General features: G+C 39.6%; 1 non-coding gene across 1 annotated transcript; it reads right to left on the bottom strand.

The window, feature by feature from the left end:
- Nucleotides 1-13506: 13506 nt before the first annotated feature.
- Nucleotides 13507-13613, bottom strand: LOC121204326 (small nucleolar RNA R71). The gene has a single exon (XR_005899253.1). It is a non-coding gene; the product is annotated as a small nucleolar RNA R71 (small nucleolar RNA).
- Nucleotides 13614-20226: the final 6613 nt, after the last annotated feature.

Raw genomic sequence — 20226 nt, 5'->3', positions numbered from 1 at the left:
TTCGAACTTGGTAACCACTAGGTATAAGGAGTAGCAAGGGGTGACTTAAGGCTTAGAAAATAGCCTATTAGGGTCCACATGGTCGGACACACGGGCGTGTGTTTAGACCGTGTGTGACACAAGGTTCCTTCCCATCGGTGTAGGATATGGTCGTGTGTCCCCTGCACTTAAAATTTTAAACCAAAAACGCACACGAATAGGCCACATGGGTGTGTGTCCTTGCCGTGTCTAAAAAATAGTGTTGCCCACGGACAGGCAGCACGGGCGTGTCCTAAGTCACACGGGCGTGTGAGTACACACGGCCCATTTACACGGGCGTGTAACCCTTTAAGATAAGGAAAATTTTCCAAGGTGCCCAAAAGTTTATAAAACGTTCTCAGTTTTGTCCCGAGCCACCTCTAGACATGTTTTAGGTCTCGAAAGCCTATTTAAGGGAAAGGATATACATATTTGAAAATTTTTAAATTGGAGCGCAACTTAGTGACTTGATTTAATATGTTTATGAACGTGAAATCCTAGTAACACCTCGAGCCCTGTCCCGCTGTCTGATACGGGTGAGGGGTGTTACATTTAGTGGTATCAGAGCTACGATTTAGTCGGTTCTGGGCCGACTGTAGAGAGTACTAAGGTTTGCTATACATGTCATTATTCAAATATTGATAGTGTGACGTCACCTAACTATTCAAATTGTTTTGAATATAGTAAATGCCTTCCAATCGAGCACAAGATGAGTCCAAGGGAGCCGAGAGCCATGCTCTAGCTTTCGTACAATGAGCTATATCTAGTAGTAGTAGAAGGTTTATGTCAGAAGGCTGGGAAGAGGACTGAGCTGTCTTCTTTGATATGATGGATGAATGGTTTGGGGATTACCTGAGAAATCACCCCAACATACCAAGACCTCCCCCACCCCTTAATCAACCTGATGATGATGTGCCGCAAGGTGTGGAACCAGTTAGAATTGGTAAGGCCTCTGTAGATAAACTTAGAAAGGATGGGGCCGAGGAATTCAGAGCTAAAGTTGATGATGACGCTCAAAGAGCCCAGTTGTGGCTTGAGAATACTACGCGGGAGCTAAATGATTTGTCGTACACACCCAAGGAATGTTTAAAGCGTGTTGTGTCCCCTTTGAACGACACTGTATACCATTGGTGGAAGATAGTATCCTCGGTAGTACCGAAGGAAAATATTACTTGGGATTTCTTCCAAGCAGAGTTTAGGAATAAATACATTAGCCAGTGATTTTTGGACTCGAAGCAAAAGGAGTTCCTGGAACTCTAACAAGGGAACAAGACTGTAGCAGAATACAAGAAAGAGTTCGTACGACTAAGTCAGTACGCAACTGAATGGGTCCAAACGGAATCGAATATGTGTAAACACTTCGAGGAAGGCCTGAATGAGGACATCAAGTTGTTGATTAGGATCTTGGAAATACGGGAGTTTTCCGCATTGGCCGATCGAGCCAAGAAGGCCGAAGAACTTAATAATGAATGCAAACAAGCTAAAAGAGAGGTTCGAGTTGCGAGCAAGAGGTCTAGAGGTAAAACACTCTCGTTCTCCACGAAAAAAGCCAAGAGCCAGCATGAGCGCTCCACTTCGTCAGTGGGATATTCAGGTAGAGCGAGAAGCTCTAAATGACAAGGTCAAAAGTCTTCCTCCCCGATGGTAACTAGTGTGAGGAGTGTAGATGATCAAAAGCCGAAGTGTAAGATTTGCAACAAACTACTTTCTCAGAGACTACCCGAAACGAGTTGGAAAAGAAGTGGAAATAGCTCCGAAATTGAGTACTCCTATTCCTCGAGGTAAACCTTCAAGATACCCAAGGAATGCTAGTGGAAGTCGAGTTATGATTAAAGACACTGCAAAATCAGAGGTTCGAGCCCCGGCAAGAACATATGCGATACGCGCCCGAGAAGAACTCTCTGCTCTTGATGTTATTATAGGCAATTTTTCCCTTTTTAATACAAGTGTTATTGCTTTAATTGACCCGGGGTCGACGCATTCATACATTTTCATGAGCTTGGCATCTAGAATGAACATACTCATTGAGCCTACGGAATTTATTATTAAAGTGTCGAACCCACTAGGCAGATCAGTCATGGTTGATAGAGTCTGTAAGAATTGTCCTTTGACGATCCAGGGTTATTGTTTTCCGGCTAATCTTATGTTGTTACCATTTGATGAATTTGATGTAATACTTGGTATGGATTGGTTAGCACTACATGATATAATTGTAAATTATGGTAGTAAGTATATTAAATTGAAATGCAGGGATGGTGAGATTCTACGGGTTGATTCAAGAGAGTTGGGTACGCCTCTGGTTTTGATTACGGTAATGGTTGCTCAGAGATATATGAGAGAAGGGTATGAAGCCTATATTGTATTTGTATTAAACACTAAAGAAACAGAGTTGAAGATTGATTCTGTGCCTGTAGTATGTGAGTACCCAAATGTATTTCCAGAAGAATTACCCGGATTACCTCCTGAGAGGGAAATAGAATTTTGTATTGAGTTGGTGCCAATGACAGCTCCCATTTCTATTGCTCCGTACAGAATGGCACTAATTGAGCTGGAAGAGTTGAAGGCGCAGTTGCAAGAGTTGACAGATAAAGGATTCGTAAGGCTAAGTTTTTCACCTTAGGGTGCCCTCGTATTATTTGTAAAGTAGAAAGATGGATTGATGAGGTTATGTATCGATTACAGCCAACTGAACAAGGTAACTATCAAGAATAAGTATCCTTTAACAAGGATCGACAATTTATTCTATCAGTTGAGAAGAGCCACCGTGTTCTCTAAGATAGACTTGAAGTCTAGCTATTATCAGCTGCGAGTTAAAGAATCGAATGTACCTAAGACAAGTTTCAGAATGAGGTACGGTCATTATAAATTTCTTTTCATACCGTTTGGGTTAACGAATACACCGGCCGTATTTTTGGATCTAATGAGTAGAATCTTCCAGCCATATTTGGATAAGTTTGCCGTTGTGTTCATTGATGGCATCATGATTTATTCCAAAGATAAGTCAGAACATGCAAAGCACTTTAGAATTGTGTTGCAGACTTTGCGGGAAAAAGCAGTTGTATGCTAAGTTTAGCAAGAGTGAGTTTTGGCTTCAGGAAGTTGGATTTTTGGGACATATTGTTTCGGGTGAAGGCATCCAAATCGATCCAAGTAAGATTTTTGCTATCGTCAAATGGAAATCACTTTAGAATATAACCGAGGTTAGAAGCTCTTTGGGCTTAGCTGGTTACTATCGAAGATTTGTGAAAGGATTCTCCAAGATAGCAACTCCGATGACGAGATTGTTACAGAAAAATGTTAAGTTTGAATGGACAGATAAGTGTTAGCAAAGTTTTGAGAAGTTAAAGACACTGTTAATTGAAGCTCACGTTTTATTATTGCCTGAGTCGGGAAAAGAATTTGTAGTCTACAGTGACGCGTCCTCAAATGGGTTGGGTTGTGTACTTATGCAAGATAGCAAGGTAATAGCTTATGCTTCACGACAGTTGAAGCCACATGAGAAGAACTATCCTACACACGACCTAGAACTTGCTGTCATCATTTTTGCTTTGAAAATTTGGAGGCATTATTTATACGGTGAGACTTGCCGCATATTCACTGACCACAAAAGTTTGAAGTATTTGATGACTCAAACAAAATTAAATTTGAGGCAGCGGAGGTAGCTAGAGTTAATCAAGGATTACAAACTGATCATTGACTATCACCTGGGAAAGGCGAATGTGGTCAGCGATGCGTTGAGCAGAAAATCTTTGTTTGCATTAAGGGCCATGGATGCTCGTTTGGCATTTCTTGATGATGGTTCAGTCTTGGCCGAGCTAGAGTCTAGGCCAACATTTCTATAGGAAATTCATGATGCTCAGTTTAATGATGACTGCTTGCCAGCAAAAAGGGCCCAATGTGAGTCAGGTGTTGAATCAGACTTTCAAATTGGTCCCAGTGGATGTTTGATGTTCAAAAATAGGGTTTGTGAACCCAAATACAATGAACTTATTCAAAAAATTTTGCAAGAAGCTCACAACCGTCGTTTGTCTATTCACTCGGGAAGTACCAAGATGTACAACGATTTAAAGAAGATGTACTGGTGGAACGGCATGAAAAGAGATGTTTCTGAATTTGTATCAAAATGCCTTTTATTTCAGCAAGTTAAAGCTAAACATCAAGTGCCTTCAGGTTTGCTACAACCTGTGATGGTCCCCGAATGGAAGTGGGATAGATTTACTATGGATTTCGTGACATGATTGCGATTGACTCCTGATATGTGATATTTGTGACAGGTTTTAAATATTTATAATGAATCGTTCTTGAAACTAACTATTATCACGCTGAAGGCAAGTGTACCTATCGAACTGTAGTATAGTTTTAGCAAGACCGGATTGTTGAACCCAAAGGAACTAAAAGTACTAGTAATGACTGTCTTTTTATTATCTAGCCTAAGAATAATGGGGTTTGTTTTAACTAACTAATTAACTAAACTAAGAAATCACAAAAAAATAGAATTGGGGAATTACTTTTGGGAAAAAACGATTGAATCAAGACAATACCTAAGGAAAAATCCACTTAGACTTCACTTATTATTTGGCTCTGAATCAGACGATTTATTCATTTGACTTGATCCGTAGAAATCCCTAAGTTATATTATTATCCCTCTCGAGACTAACAACGTCTAACCCTAGGTTGAATAATTGAAATCTCTTTCTAATTAACTCCCTAGGGTTGCATTAACTCGATCTATGGATCCCTTTATTAGGTTTCACCCTAATTTGACAAAATTTTGTCACCCTATCTCTAGGAGCGCAATCAACTCCGCTTAATTATGACAAATGTACTCTTAGACAGGTTCTATTTCTCCTCTGAATAAGAGCTTAACTTGAATCAATATCCTAGAATATCAAGACAAGAATTAAGAACACATACTTAAGAACAAGCCAAATATTTATCATACAATTCAAATAATAATAACAAGATCTATCTTAGGTTTCATTCTCCTTAGGTATTTAATGGTTTTAATTCATAACTAAAAAGGTAAACATCTCAGAAGAATAATGAATACAAAACATAATGAAAAACCCAAAACTCTTGAAGGGAAATTGAGGGGAGATCTTCACTCTTGATGATGAATCCGACTTCTGAGATTGATCAATCGGCTTTCCTTGAGCAGTTCCCTGCCTTATTCCTTGTGTGTCCCTTTTTCCTCCTCCTCTAGGGTGTATTTATATGCTTTAGAATGCCTAAGAACCCTTAAAATTGGCCATTTTCCAAATTGGACTAAACTTGGGCTCATTAAGAACACGCCCATGTGACACGCCCGTGTGCGATTACTTCAGGTCGTGGTTAAGCTTGTTAAATAGGCACGAGCATGTGGTCCACTCGTGTGAGTCGTACTTCGATTCTGCCAAATTGGCACGACCATGTGGTTTGCCCGTGTGAGAAGGTTTAGGCCGTGTTGATTTTGTACGTTGGCCCATTTTTTTCAGTTTTAGCTCGTTTCTCATTCCTTTCACTCTTCTATGCTCACCTAAGTATAAAACATGAAATTAAGGCATTAGGTGCATTGAATTAACCAATTTTAGGGAAAAATCATCCATAAAATGTGCTAAGCATGGGATAAAAAATATGTATGAATTACGGTTTATCAGCTCCGAAGAAGAAAGATGCGGTATGGGTTGTAGTGGATAAGTTGACGAAGTCGGCTCATTTCATTCCGGTGAGGGCAGATTACTCCCTCGATAGATTGGCCGACTTGTATATTTTTGAAATTGTAAGATTACATGGGGTACCACTATCGATTATTTCAGATAGAGACCCGAGGTTCACTTCAAGATTCTGGAAAAGTTACAAGAAGTCTTAGGTACGAAGTTGAGTTTTACCACAGCCTTTCACGCTCACACTGATGGTCAGTCTGAACAGATAATTCAAATTCTCGAGGATATGTTGCGTTGTTGCATCCTTGAATTTCAAGGTAGCTGGGAAAAATACTTATTGTTGGTAGATTTTCCTACAACAATAGTTTTCAAACAAGTTTGAAGATGGCGCCTTATGAAGTCTTATATGGCAGGAAGTGCTGAACTCCATTGTACTGGACGAAAATTAAGGAAAATCAGATTCACGGAGTTGATTTGATTAAAGAAACTGAAGAGAAAGTTAAAGTGATACGAGACTGTTTAAAAGCAGCATTGGATAGGTAAAAGTCATATGCTGATCTGAAAAGAAAGGAAATTGAGTTTCAAGTTAGAGATAGAGGATTCTTGAAAGTGTCTCCATCGAAAAAGGTGTTGAGATTTGGTTGGAAAGGTAAACTGAGTCCGTGATTTATCGGATCGTATGAGATCGTTCAAAAAGTTGGACCTTTAGCCTATCGCTTGGCATTGCCACCTGAAATGTAAAGGATTTACGATGTGTTCCATGTATCTATGTTAAGGCGATACCGATCAAACCCCTCTCACGTGATTTCACCGACTGAGATTAAAATTCTACCGGACATGACATGTGGGGAGGAAGCAGTTAAGCTATTGGCTCGTAAGGTTAAACAGTTGAGGAATAAAGATGTACCCTTAGTAAAAGTTTTATGGCATCAACATGGTGTAGAAGAGGCTACATGGGAACCAGATGAAATCATGAGAAGCCAATATCTGAATCTGTTCACTGGTAAGACTTATGAGGACGAAAGTCCCTAACTGGGGAGAAATGTAACATCCCAAAATAGGGCCTAGTCAGAATAATGGTTTTGGGACCACAAATCCGACATCAAAATATTTATTTTATGATTATTATAAGGCCTAGAATATAAGCATATGCATGTGTTAAAGTTTCATGAAGAAATTCTTTGAGTAAGGTGTTCAATTGGAAATTAGGGACTAAATTGAATAAACTACAAAACATGAATTCTAGAAGCAATTTGTATGAAATTCCCTTAGGTTATGAATTAAAAGGTCTTGGAGAGTAATTTCCCCAATTTTGAATTTTTTAGACAAAAATGGGCTTGTGTGGACGAAATTTTAGTGAAAGGGCATGAGGACATTTTGGTCATTTGGCTTTTTAATGAAATAAAATGGGAAAAATCAAGCCAAAATCAGCCATTCTTATTCCCAATGCTGTCGAAATTCTCTTGTCACCATAGCTGGGATTTTCAAGCTTTCCAAGCTCAATAGTAAGTGCTCCAAGCCCCATTTTTAATGTTCTTTGTATTTTTGAAATCTCGGCAACTTCCTCTCTCCATTTCTACCCATATTTCATTCTAGGGTTTATGTTTAAAAATTTACCCATGCATGAGTTATTTGTATTTTGATGGATTATGGAGGAACATGAAAGATGAATATGTGTTAAACACCTTTTCCTAGGTGATTTTCGGGAAAAACCCTTGTAGGGACCATTTTGCAAAAGTTGTAAAATATGTGGTAGAAGTGTGAAAATAATGGAAAATGAGGGCTACCATGAGATGGAAAAGTGTTCGGGTAGGCTTGGGTAAGGTAGAAATTGCATATGTTTCATTATACGAGCTTAAGGACTAAATCGTAACAATATCAAAGGTTAGGGGAAAAATGGTCATTTAGACCAAGGTGAGAATTAGACTTGTGATGTATAATGTGGGGTATTAATGACATAATTTTGTTGTTATAGACCCCGAGGAACAAATATCAGAGGTCGATTGAGGTAAACGCAAGGTTCCGGAATAACTGAAATGCAACTCCGAAGCAAATACTAGGTGAGTTCGGATAACTTAAAGTAAACCCCTAATATGCATAACTGTAGGATTTACAATTGCATGATGATTGCATTTATTATTGGCATGAAATATCATAGAAATGCATATTTGATGGTAACATGTGAAAAATGTCTCTGTTGAGGTTGACAAAGAGAATTCGATAGTAACCCGTAATTACATGTGATTTGAGATCCTGCATGTGATGCAGTAAGGATTTAGCCCAAATGGGTAGTCCATTGACCTCAATTATGAAAATGATATAGCATGGACGAGTGTTTCTTGAATGATCGAGCCTCCCGAAGAATATGTGTGCATTATGGATTTAGCCTAGACAGGTAATCTGATTAGGGTCTGAATTTAGCCTAGACTAGTAATTTAGATCTGAGCTCAGTAATGGTGTATGTCTATAAGGGATTTAGCCTGGACTGGTAATCTCAACAATACCTTATGAATTAATGATATCGGGAATTTAGCCTGGACTGGTAATCCTCCCATAAGATGTGAGGTTTGCGGGAGTGCATATATGTGAAATGATCATTCGTAAGAATTGACGGATAATGGGTATTCCATCAAGATTTCCTAGAAACTCAATGGGATTAATATGATGTATGTCAATAAGATGATGAATGGTGAGCTCATCTAAATAAATTATATGATGTTTTGTTATGTGACTAACTCATTGATTGAGTGCATGTGATAGGGAATCATTTTATGATTGATGATTTCCTGATTTAAATATGGATGTATGATAATTACTCGGTAAGTTTACTTTTCGGTTATTCGAGCTTACTAAGCATGTAAATGCTTACCCCTCTATTTTTCCCTATCTCACAGAGCTCGAGGACTCATAAGGACTTGAAGACGATTGGAGAGTCGATACACTATCAACTAGTCATGCTTTGGTATAAAGACATTTTTATTTTGTTCAATGGCATGTATAGGATTTTTGAGCATTTTGTTATATTTTTCATTTGATTTGCCAAATGAAGGCATGTAAAAATATGTTTATCTTTTTGTATATGGCCATGAAAATTTGGCTTAATTGAAGTAGGATTATGACCTACGAATTTTTGTATGGTTTTATTTACAAGTGGTGGGTTCTTACCAATTGGCAATGAGTTACATGAACGAGCTAATTTCAGATGAATTAAAGTGACATGGAAACCCATAAACACTTAATGGGAAATAACCTTTCATGTATGAAACCAATGATATAAGGTTTCCATACAACTAGTTTTATCAAGATTATTTACAAGTGTATAATCATGTTTTCCTTCGAACTTGGTAACCACTAGGTATAAGGAGTAGCAAGGGGTGACTTAAGGCTTAGAAAATAGCCTATTAGGGTCCACATGGTTGGACACACGAGCGTGTGTTTAGACCGTGTGTGACACACGAATCCTTCCCATGGGTGTAGGATATGGCCGTGTGTCCCCTGCACTTAAAATTTTAAACCAAAAACGCACACGAATAGCCCACATGAGTGTGTGTCCTTACCGTGTCTAAAAGATAGTGTTGCCCACGAGCAGGCAACACGGGCCTGTCCCAAGTCACACGGGCGTGTGAGTACACACGGCCCATTTACACGGGCGTGTGAGTACACACGGCCCATTTACACTGGCGTGTAACTCTTTAAGATAAGGAAAATTTTCCAAGGTGCCCAAAAGTTTATAAAACGTTCTCAGTTTTGTCCCGCGCCACCTCTAGACATGTTTTAGGTCTCGAAAGACTATTTAAGGGAACTGATATACATATTTGAAAAGTTTTAAATTGGAGCGTAACTTAGTAACTTGATTTAATATGTTTATGAACGTGAAATCCTGGTAACGCCTCAAGCCCTGTCCCGATGTCTGATACGGGTGAGGGGTGTTACATTTAGTGGTATCAGAGTTACGATTTAGTCGGTTCTAGGACTACCGTAGAGAGTATTTAGGTTTGCTATACATGTCATTATTCAAATATTGATAGTGTGACGTCTCCTAACTATTCAAATTGTTTTGAATATAGTAAATGCCTTCCAATTGAGCACAAGATTAGTCCAAGGGACCGAGAGCCATGCTCTAGCTTTCGTACAACGAGCTATATCTAGTAGTAGCAGAAGGCTTATGTCAGAAGGCCGGGAAGAGGCCTGAGCTATCTTCTTTGATATGATGGATGAATGGTTTGGGGATTACCTGAGAAATCGCCCCAACATACCAAGACCTCCTCCACCCCCTAATCAACCTGATGATGATGTGCCACGAGGTGTGGAACCGGTTAGAATTGGTAAGGCCTCTGTAGATAAACTTAGAAAGTATGGAGCCAAGGAATTCAGAGCTAAAGTTGATGATGACAGTGAAAGAGCCGAGTTTTGGCTCGAGAATACTACGCGGGCGGGTGCTAAATGATTTTTCATGCACACCCGAGGAATGTTTGAAGTGTGCTGTGTCCCTTTTGAAGGACACTGCATACCATTGGTGGAAGACCGTATCCTCAGTAGTACCGAAGGAAAATATTACTTGGGATTTCTTCCAAGCAAAGTTTAGGAAGAAATACATTATCCAGAGGTTTTTCGACTTGAAGTGAAAGGAGTTCCTGGAACTCTAACAAGGGAACAAGACTGTAGCGGAATACGAGAGAGAGTTCGTAAGACTAAGTCAGTACGCAACTGAATGGGTCCAAATGGAATTGGATATGTGTAAATGCTTCGAGGAAAGCCTGAATGAGGACATCAAGTTGTTGATTGGGATCTTGGAAATACGGGAGTTTGCCGTATTGGCCGGTCGAGCCAAGAAGGCCGAAGAACTTAATAATTAAAGAAAACAAGCTAAAAGAGAGGCTTGAGTTGCGAGCAAGTGGTCTAGCGGTAAAACACTCTCGTTCTCTACGAAGAAATCCAAGAGCCAGCATGAACGCTCCACTTCGTTTGTGGGATATTCAGGTAGAGCGAGAAGCTCTAAGCGACGAGGTCAATAGTCTTCTTCCCCGATGGTAACTTGTGTGGGGAGTGTAGAATATCAAAAGCCGAAGTGTAAGATTTGCAACAAATTACATTTCAGAGAGTGCCGAATAAAGAGTGGCGCATGTTTTAGGTGTGGTTCTTTGGATCACTTTCTCAGAGACTGCCTGGAACGAGCTGGAAAAGAAGTGGAAATAGCTCCGAAATCGAGTACTCCTTGTCTCGAGGTAGACCTCTGAGATACCTTGGGAGTGCTAGTGGCAATCGAGTTGTGACAAAAGACGTTGCAAAATCAGAGGTTCGAGCCCCAGCAAGAATGTATATGATACGCGCCCGAGAAGAAGCCTCTGCTCCTGATGTTATTACAGGTACTTTTTCCCTTTTTAATACAAGTGTTATTACTTTAATTGACCCGGGGTCGACGCATTCATACATTTGCATGAGCTTGGTATCTAGAATGAACATACTCATTGAGCCTACAGAATTTATTATTAAAGTGTCAAACCCACTAAGCAAATCAGTCATGGTTGATAAAGCTTGTAAGAATTGTCCTTTGACGATCCAGGGTCATTGTTTTTCGGGTAATCTTATGTTGTTACCATTTCATGAATTTGATGTAATACTTGGTATGGATTGGTTAGCACTGCATGATGTAATTGTAAATTGTGGTAGTAAGTATATTAAATTGAAATGCCCGGATGGTGAGATTTTACGGGTTGATTCAAGAGAGTTGGGTACGCCTTCGGTTGTGATTACGGGTGATAAACCATAATTTATACATATTTTCCCCCATGTTTAACGCATTTTATGGATGATTTTCCATTAGAATTGGCGAATTCGATGCTCCTAATGCTTTGATTTCATGTTTTACACTTAAAAGAGCATAGGAGAGTGAAAGGAACGAGAAACGGGCCAAAAATAGAGAAAATGGGCCAAAGTACGAAATCAACACGGCCTAGACCTCCTCACACGGGTAAACCACACGGTCGTGTCAATCTGGCAGAATTGGAGTACGACTCACATGGGTATAGCACACGGCTGTGCCATTCTAACAGGCTCAAACACGGCCTAAAGTAATCGCATACGGGCGTTTCCCTGTCGAGCCCAAGTTAAGTCCAATTTGGAAAAGGCCACTTTTGAGGGCTTCTAAGCATTCCCAAGCCTATAAATACACCCTAGAGGAGGAGAAAAAGAGAGGCGAAGAAGGGGGTAAGGAATTACTCCAAGAAAGTTGATTGATCCGTCTCAGAAGCCGGATTCATCATCAAGACTGAAGATCTCTCGTCAATTTCCCTTCAGGACTTTTGGGTTTTCTTCATGTTTTGTATTACTTATTCTTCTGAGATGTTTCCTTATTTAGTTATGAACTAAAACCCCTAAATACCTAAGGGGAATGAAACCTAAGATGAATCTTGTTATTATTTTCTGAATCGTATGATAAATATTTGACTTGTTCTTAATTATGTGTTCTTAATTCTTGTTTTGATAGCCCAGGATACTGATTCAAGACATGCTCTTATTCAGAGGAGGAATAGACCCTGTCTAAGAGTACTTTTGTCATAATTTAGCGGAGTTGATTACGCGCCGAGAAATAGGGTGACAGGATTTTGTCGGATTAGAGTGAAACCTAATAAAAGGATCCATAAATCAAGTTAATGCAACCCTAGAGTGGTAATTAGAGAAAAGTCTCAGTTATTCAATCTAAGGATTAGACGTTATTAGTCTTGAATAGGGATAATAACATAACTTAGGGATTTCTACGGAACAAGTTGAATGAATAAATCGTCCGATTCGGAGCCAGAATAACAAGTAAAGTCTAGGTGAATTTTTCCTTAGGTATTGTCTCAAGTCAATCGATTTTCCCAAAAGCAATTCCCCAATTCTTTTCTCCGTGCGTTCTTATTTTAGATAATTAATTAATTAAAACAAAACCCCATTATTCTTAGGTTAAATAATAAAAAGATAGTTATTACTAGTACTTTTGGTTCCCTTGGGTACGATATCCCGGTATTGCCATTACTATACTATTGTTCGATAGGTGCGCTTGCCTACATCGCGATAATAGTTAGTTCATGAACGATTAATTATAAATATTTAAAACCTATCACGAAACGTCGCGATCAAGTTTTTGGCGCTGTTGTCGGGGAATTAAAATATTAGGAACGCTAAATTTTTATTACTTTAGCCATTTATTTTTCTTGTGATTTAATTTAATTTCATTATTTTTATTACTAATTAATTTACTTTTTCTTTCTCTTGGCAGGTTTTATAGTTTATGACTGGAAGAAACCCGTCGGGACCATTATCTTTTGACGAAGAAATTGATCGCACAGTTCGTAGAAACCAAAGAGAAATAAGGCGCAGCTTAAGATACACAGAGAACGAGCAAGAAGACAATACTCAACCCCCAACCAAAGAGATGGGTGAAAACCAAGGCAATCAGCTACCTCCTATAATTGCAGTTAATCAAAATCCTGCTCCACGCACTATGTATGATTATGCTAAACCTTCTTTAACAGGAACTGAATCTAGCATAGTTAGACCTGCTGTAGGTGCAAATACTTTTGAACTGAAACCTAACACAATTCAAATGATAGAGTAGTTTGTTCAGTTTGATGGTTTGCGGGATGAAGATCCCAACGCTCACTTAGAAAACTTTCTGGAGTTTTGCGACACTTTCAAAATTAATGGCGTTTCTGATGATGCTATTCGCCTTCGATTGTTCCCTTTTTCACTGAGAAACAAAGCTAAACAGTTGTTGAACTCGTTACCACGAGGGTCTATCACTACTTGGGAACAAATGACCAAAATTTTTTTACTAAAATATTTTTCGCCGGCTAAAACGGCTAAATTACGTGATGATATCTCTACTTTTGTGCAGATTGATTTAGAAAAACTTTACGATGCATGTGAGAGATACAAGGACTTACTGAGAAAGTGCCCTCACCATGGGTTACCACTTTGGCTTCAAGTACAAACATTCCACAATGGTTTGAACCCCTCGACTCGGCAAATGGTTGACGCAGCTGCTGGCGGAACCATCAACAACAAAACACCTGAATAGGCTTATGAATTCATTGAAGAAATGTCACTGAATAACTATCAGTGGCAAGTCATGAGGGCTAAGCCAAGAAAAATAGTTGGCGTTTATAACGTCGACTCAATTACTATCCTGTCAAATTAAGTAGAACTTCTCAATAAAAAGATTGATGGTTTACTTGATTCTACGCAGGTACATCCAGTAATGAGGTGTGACTTAAGTGGAGGAGGTGTGCATACAGAATATCAATCCTTCAATCCTACAACCGAAGAGGAACAAGTCAACTATATGGGTAACAATAACTTTAGATCTCAAAATAACTCATACCGTAATGCTTATATTGCAGGTTGGAGGAACCACCCAAATTTCTCCTAGGGTGGTCAAAGGAATCAAAAGCCACAACATCCTTTGGGCTACCAACAACCACCCTACCGACAGGAAAAGAAGCCAAATCTTGAAGAGATGCTCTCAAAGTTCATATCAGTGTCAGAAACCCATTTTCAGAACACTGAGACAGCAGTTAAAAATCAATAAGCTTCGATCCAAGGGCTCGAAACTCAAATAGGCCAGCTTTCCAAACTGATCTTCGAACGACCACAAGGTAGTTTTCCAAGTAATACCGAACCTAACCTAGGGGAACAACTCAACGCAATTAATATTCAATATGACGAAGGAGTCGTTGAGCCTGAACCAGAACCGATGCAAGAAACTATGGTAAGCAAGGGTCAAGGTGAGGTAGATCAAAATACAAACAAACCGGTGAATGAAGAATATAAACCTCGTGTCCCATATCCTAACGCGACAAGGAAAGACCACTCGGACGAACAATTCGGTAAGTTCCTCAAACTTTTGAAAAAATTACATATTAACTTACCATTTATTGAAGCTCTGTCGCAGATGCCAAATGAAATGAAATTTTTAAAAGAGCTTTTAGTAAATAAGCGAAAGTTGGACGAAGCGTCACATGTAGAGCTAAACGCAGTCTACTCAGCTATTCTACAGAATAAGCTACCCCATAAATTGAAAGATCTAGGGAGTTTTACAACTCCTTGCTTAATTCGTAGTTTAGATATAAGTCATGCATTAGCTGATTTAGGGTTATACCTTACAAAATGTTTAAGCAAATAGGTCTTGGGAAACCTAAACAAACTAGAATGAGCATTCAATTGGCAGATAAAACTATAAGATTTCCTAGGGGTATTATTGAATATGTACTAGTGAAAGTAGATAAGTTCATATTTACCGTTGATTTCGTTGTTCTAGACATAGAGGAGGATAATAACACCCCTTTGATTTTAGGGAGGCCCTTTTTAGCAACTGCTAAAACAATTATTGATGTTGGCACAGGTGAGCTTACACTTCGTGTGGGAGACGAAACGATCACCTTTCAAGCTCGTAATTCTGGCATCACATCGAACATTGAAGGTAATGGTCCATACTATTCTACTAAACCTAACAATATGGTGCAACCTACTTTGCAGAAAATGAGTCTGAAGCAAGCACAAGAGTTGTTCTCAAGCAATAGTAGAGGACCTATTCATGAAGATCGAAGACTACAAATTGAGGTACTCGATGAATGGTGGACGCACAAACCAAGAACAACTGACAAACCGAAACTACGCCAAAACGAGCCCGATACCTCTCCAAGTCAATTTAAAGTGGGTGATAAGGTCTTATTAGATGCTGCAGATCCCCATATTGTCACTACCACACCGAATAAGGAAATCCCTCTTACGGTACTCAGTATTTTTCCATCCGGTACGGTGGAGTTAAGTCATCCCAAGTTCGGGACTTTTAAGGTAAACAACACCCTATTAAAACCTTATTTTGTCAAGATCGATAACAGGAACGAGGAGTACGAACTCCTTGAATCACCATGACCATACAACGGAGAGGTAAGTCGAGCTAAGACTATAAATAAACACTTCTCGAGAGGCAACCCGAGCAATAACATTATTAATTTCTTTAAATTTTGGTATTTAACTCCTAACCTACTAATAGAAATCTTAAATACAGGTGTTTCCACAGAGACACTGCCAATCACACGGGCGTTCTTAAGGCCGTGTGAAAACAGGGCAAAAGATTTCCCTAACATGGGCTATGATAAAATGCCACAACCGTGCAGCATGTCCATGGTCGAGCTTGCCAAAACAACACGGGCATGCGGCACGCCCGTGTGGAGGAACCGTGGATGAACCTATTAAAACAGTACGAGCGTGCGACACGCCCATGTCTAACACTCGTGGTCGAACCTATCAAATTAACACGGGCGTGGGGCTTTAACACACGAGCGTGGGAGAAGCGAGCAAAGATAGACACGGCCGTGCGACACGGCCGTGTGAACCAAGAAGCCTGAGGCACACGGGCATGTGTCGAATTTCAGACACGTAAAAATAGGAAAAACGCGAAACACACAGGCTAAAATTGGGGCACATGGGCATGTCCCATAGCCATGTGTCCCAAAATCTATAAATAGGCTGCATTATTCATTGTCTTCCCCACTCAAAAACCCTAAACCTAGCCGCTGAAATTCCACACGGCCTCCTTGCCATGCCCGTGCGCCACTTCTCACTCCATTTTTGACGCCCAATCTCTCTCCCTTAGCGTTTGTTCACTCTTTTCACCTCTATTCTACTTATTTTTAATGCTTATTCTTAAAATAATTGCTATTTTTATCATACTATGTTCATTTTGTTCATTATTTCCTGCATTATTAGATTATTTATCATGTATTTTATGTTAATGTAGGTTGTTAGGAAAGCTTCATTCTTTTGTCATTCACATGCCATTATCACGGCCATCCTCATGCCCTTACAATGTCACGAAATCTTGTTGTTAAAAAGAATTTTGTTGGTTGAGTTTGGTTCATATTTTGTCTGAAATTAGTAGTTTAAATTCATTGCTTTCCAAATTCATGTCTTTACTATTATTCTTCTTTACAAATTATAGGTATACGATGTCGTCTTCACGAGGAAAGAAATTTGTTGTCCCCGCTTCAAAGAAAAGGAATGGAGCGTCATCTTCCTCGGGTCCTATTGTGGAAATTCGTCACCCTTTCCTCCAATTCCCCAACGGGCCCCCAAGAAGAACTGTTTCAAATATTACGGGCCCGACCTTTAGCAACAGGCCGCTACATCGACTGGGCTACTATCGAACAAGTCAAGTTGGCTGACGCGATCCGAGCTCTTCTTACCACCAACCCTTGGGAGCTGTTCTTCAGGATTATCGAGTCGACATACCTAGAGCTCACGATAGAACTATGCTCAACGTTCCATTTTCAAACCGTAATGACAAGGTACGATGATCCCGGCACGATTTAATTTTGCCTAGGGGGATTAATCCGCCAGCTAAGCTTCCTAAAGTTTGGTGCTGCACTAGGCTTATATACGGAGGAATTCAGGGAGGAGAATGAACTACATGCTCTCAGTCGCCACATACATTTCTCTCCCTCGAAGTGCTGGCACACTTTGGCCCCTAGCACGGCCTCGTACAATCCTAGCCGCTCCAAGGCATCAGTTCTCCCACCATCCCTGAGGTACTTACATGCTGTTTTAGCTCACACGATTACAGGGAGGCGAGAGAGCACTGGCGTCGTCAACACCCACGACGTGTACTTCTTATGGTGCATGTCGAAAGGGGATGTCATCGACCTTGCCTATTTCGTCACCCTTGCGATTCAGCACCAGATGGAGCGGCATCGGAAGGGGGTCACCTCCATTGGCCCTTACGTGACCCAACTAGAGCGACACTTCGGGCTCCTCAACACCGCGGCCCAATAATCATCCCCCACCCTCATCAGCCAGATGTCTCCACAAGGCATCTCGAGCATGCTTAGCATGAGGATGATCGAGAGGCGCCGAGGAACCTACCCTCCCTAGTATCATCTCGCGTAATCTTCCGAGGAGGAGGCCCACGAGGACATTCCTGATGATGTCCCCCCACAGCACGAGGACCCACCGACTCAGCCACCACTACCCTCTCATCCAGTTCATGCGACGGCTTCATATGCTAACATCTCTGAGCACCTCACCCGATTCGAGTAGCAGTGTTTTCAACGATTTGACAACATTGATGCTACTCTACAGCAGATTTGTCAGTACCTCCACATCTCATTGCCAGTCCCACCTCGCGAACCATCTAGCAATGAAGATGTTTAGAAATATTTATTTATTATTTTATGCTTTTAATTTTTATTGAAACTACTTTTTATTTTTTTTTAGATTTTAGAATTTTATTTTTTAATTATTAATTTCGGTTATTTCTTTTCGACTACTTATTCTTCCTAATATCCCCTAAAAAGTTCCTGATTTTATCACAGTTATATAGAGCTCTTAAGCTCATCATCACAGAGGAACTAAAACTCCACCGGGAAAGGTTCTTCACGACTGCCATGTCCTGCTCGACAACGACCATAGCTACCACTAGATATAATGTTCTTTTGGTGCAAGACTTATGGCCTAATGACCCTCTACGACCGCCTGAGTATCCTCCTCCACTCTCTAACCGATTACTCTCCAAAACTCTAGTTCGAGGATTCATCATACAGGAAGTTTCACTTCTCTCCCTATTTTATTTTTATTTTATAATACCTATCTTTGTACATTGAGGGCAATGTACATCTTAAGTGTGGGGGGAGGCATTCATTTCATTATTAGAAAAATCCCTGAATAATTACCTTGTTCTCTTGAAAAGCTCTCATATCATATTTAGGATAAATTTTGATTGGTTTATGATTTTAATTGATATATCTTGAATTAAAATGTAGGGATTTATGCATTAATTGTTTAAACTTTAAGACATTAGAGAATCAAGCATGATAAGTTGATTTTTAAGAATTTAAAATTATATGTTGTTTCCCCAAGTCTAGTTATTACTTTGAATTGGAATTCACGAGTCTAAACATCAAAAAGCCATAATTTTTGTGAGACTTTTGAGCCTTTTGAGCATCTATTCATCCTTTCATGCTCACTTTTATTATTGCTTTGAATGCGTTACTATTGAACTATTATTCTAGAACTTGCTTGATTATGAATGTCGAGACCACACCATTTGATTTGATATGTCAAAATGATTAAGGCACTTAGGATTAACGCACTCATGCCATGAAAAGCCTACCTCCACGATTAACCCCTAGTAAACCCCTTGAGCCTAACAAGCCATTTCTTGTATTACCCTTAATATTAACCTTTAACCCATTATTGTTGAAATCCCCTAAACTAATTCCTATTTTTGTCGAGATTTGAGTTGAATGGACTGCCTAGATATGTTTTGTTCTTAATAGTTAGTCTATATTAATTTGACTTGTTCTTAAAAAAACACACATACACTATGTATACATATTTGTACTTTCATATTCTGAGAGAAGCTCTGTTGTACGCAAGTGAAGATTAACTCTTTTTCTAGTTAGGAAATTTTTCAATTCAATCTCGATTCTAACCCTTTCTTTCAGCTTGTGACCACACCCCCCTAATCAAGCCTCACCACAACCATCTAAAGACCTTTTGATTGATGTATCATCTTAAATTATAATGGTGGAGATTTGATTTTCATGTAAGCCTATGGTAATGACTTTCCATTATTGACTATTGAATGCTTCATTTATTGTCCTTAAACAACTCGAGTGATTTGAGTGAATCTTTAGTGAGGATGTGAAACTCTGTGATATTCTAAATCAAAGGTAATTACTTAGATGCGGAGAGACACCTATGTTTGCATGATTAAATACTCAACTTGGAATGTTTGAAACTTTTATGTTCTTTTAGTTGAATTCTCAATGTATGATTACCTATGGATTAATTTGAGATATTATTAAGAATTTATTTTGATTATGAGTTGAGGATCTTGCTTGAGGACAAGCAAATGCTTAAGTGTGGGGGTATTTGATAAACCGTAATTTATACTTATTTTTCCCCTATGTTTAACGCATTTTATGGATGATTTTCCATTAGAATTGGTGAATTCGATGCTCCTAATGCTTTAATTTCATGTTTTACACTTAGGAGAGCATAGGAGAGCGAAAGGAACGAGAAACGGGCCAAAAATGGAGAAAATGGGCCAAAGTACGAAATCAACACGGCCTGGACCTCTTCACATGGGCAGACCACACGGCCGTGTCAATCTGGCAGAATTGGAGCACGACTCACATGGGCATAGCACACGGTCGTGCCATTCTAACAGGCTCAAACACGGCCTGAAGTAATCGCACACGGGCATGTCACACGGGCGTGTCCTTGTCGAGCCCAAGTTAAGTCCAATTCGAAAAAGACCACTTTTGAGGGCTTCTAGGCATTCCAAAGCATATAAATACACTCTAGAGGAGGAGAAAAAGAGAGACAGAGAAGGGGGTAAGGAATTACTCCAAGAAAGCCGATTGATCCATCTCAGAAGCCGGATTCATCATCAAGACTGAATATCTCTCCTCAATTTTCCTTCAGGAGTTTTGGGTTTTCTTTATGTTTTGTATTCTTTATTCTTCTGAGATGTTTTCTTATTTAGTTATGAACTAAAACCCCTAAATACCTAAGGGGA

This window comes from Gossypium hirsutum, chromosome A07, assembly GCF_007990345.1.
Source record: "Gossypium hirsutum isolate 1008001.06 chromosome A07, Gossypium_hirsutum_v2.1, whole genome shotgun sequence".
In the NCBI taxonomy this organism is placed as follows: Eukaryota; Viridiplantae; Streptophyta; class Magnoliopsida; order Malvales; family Malvaceae; genus Gossypium; species Gossypium hirsutum.
This window is presented reverse-complemented; position numbering and strand designations above follow the sequence as displayed.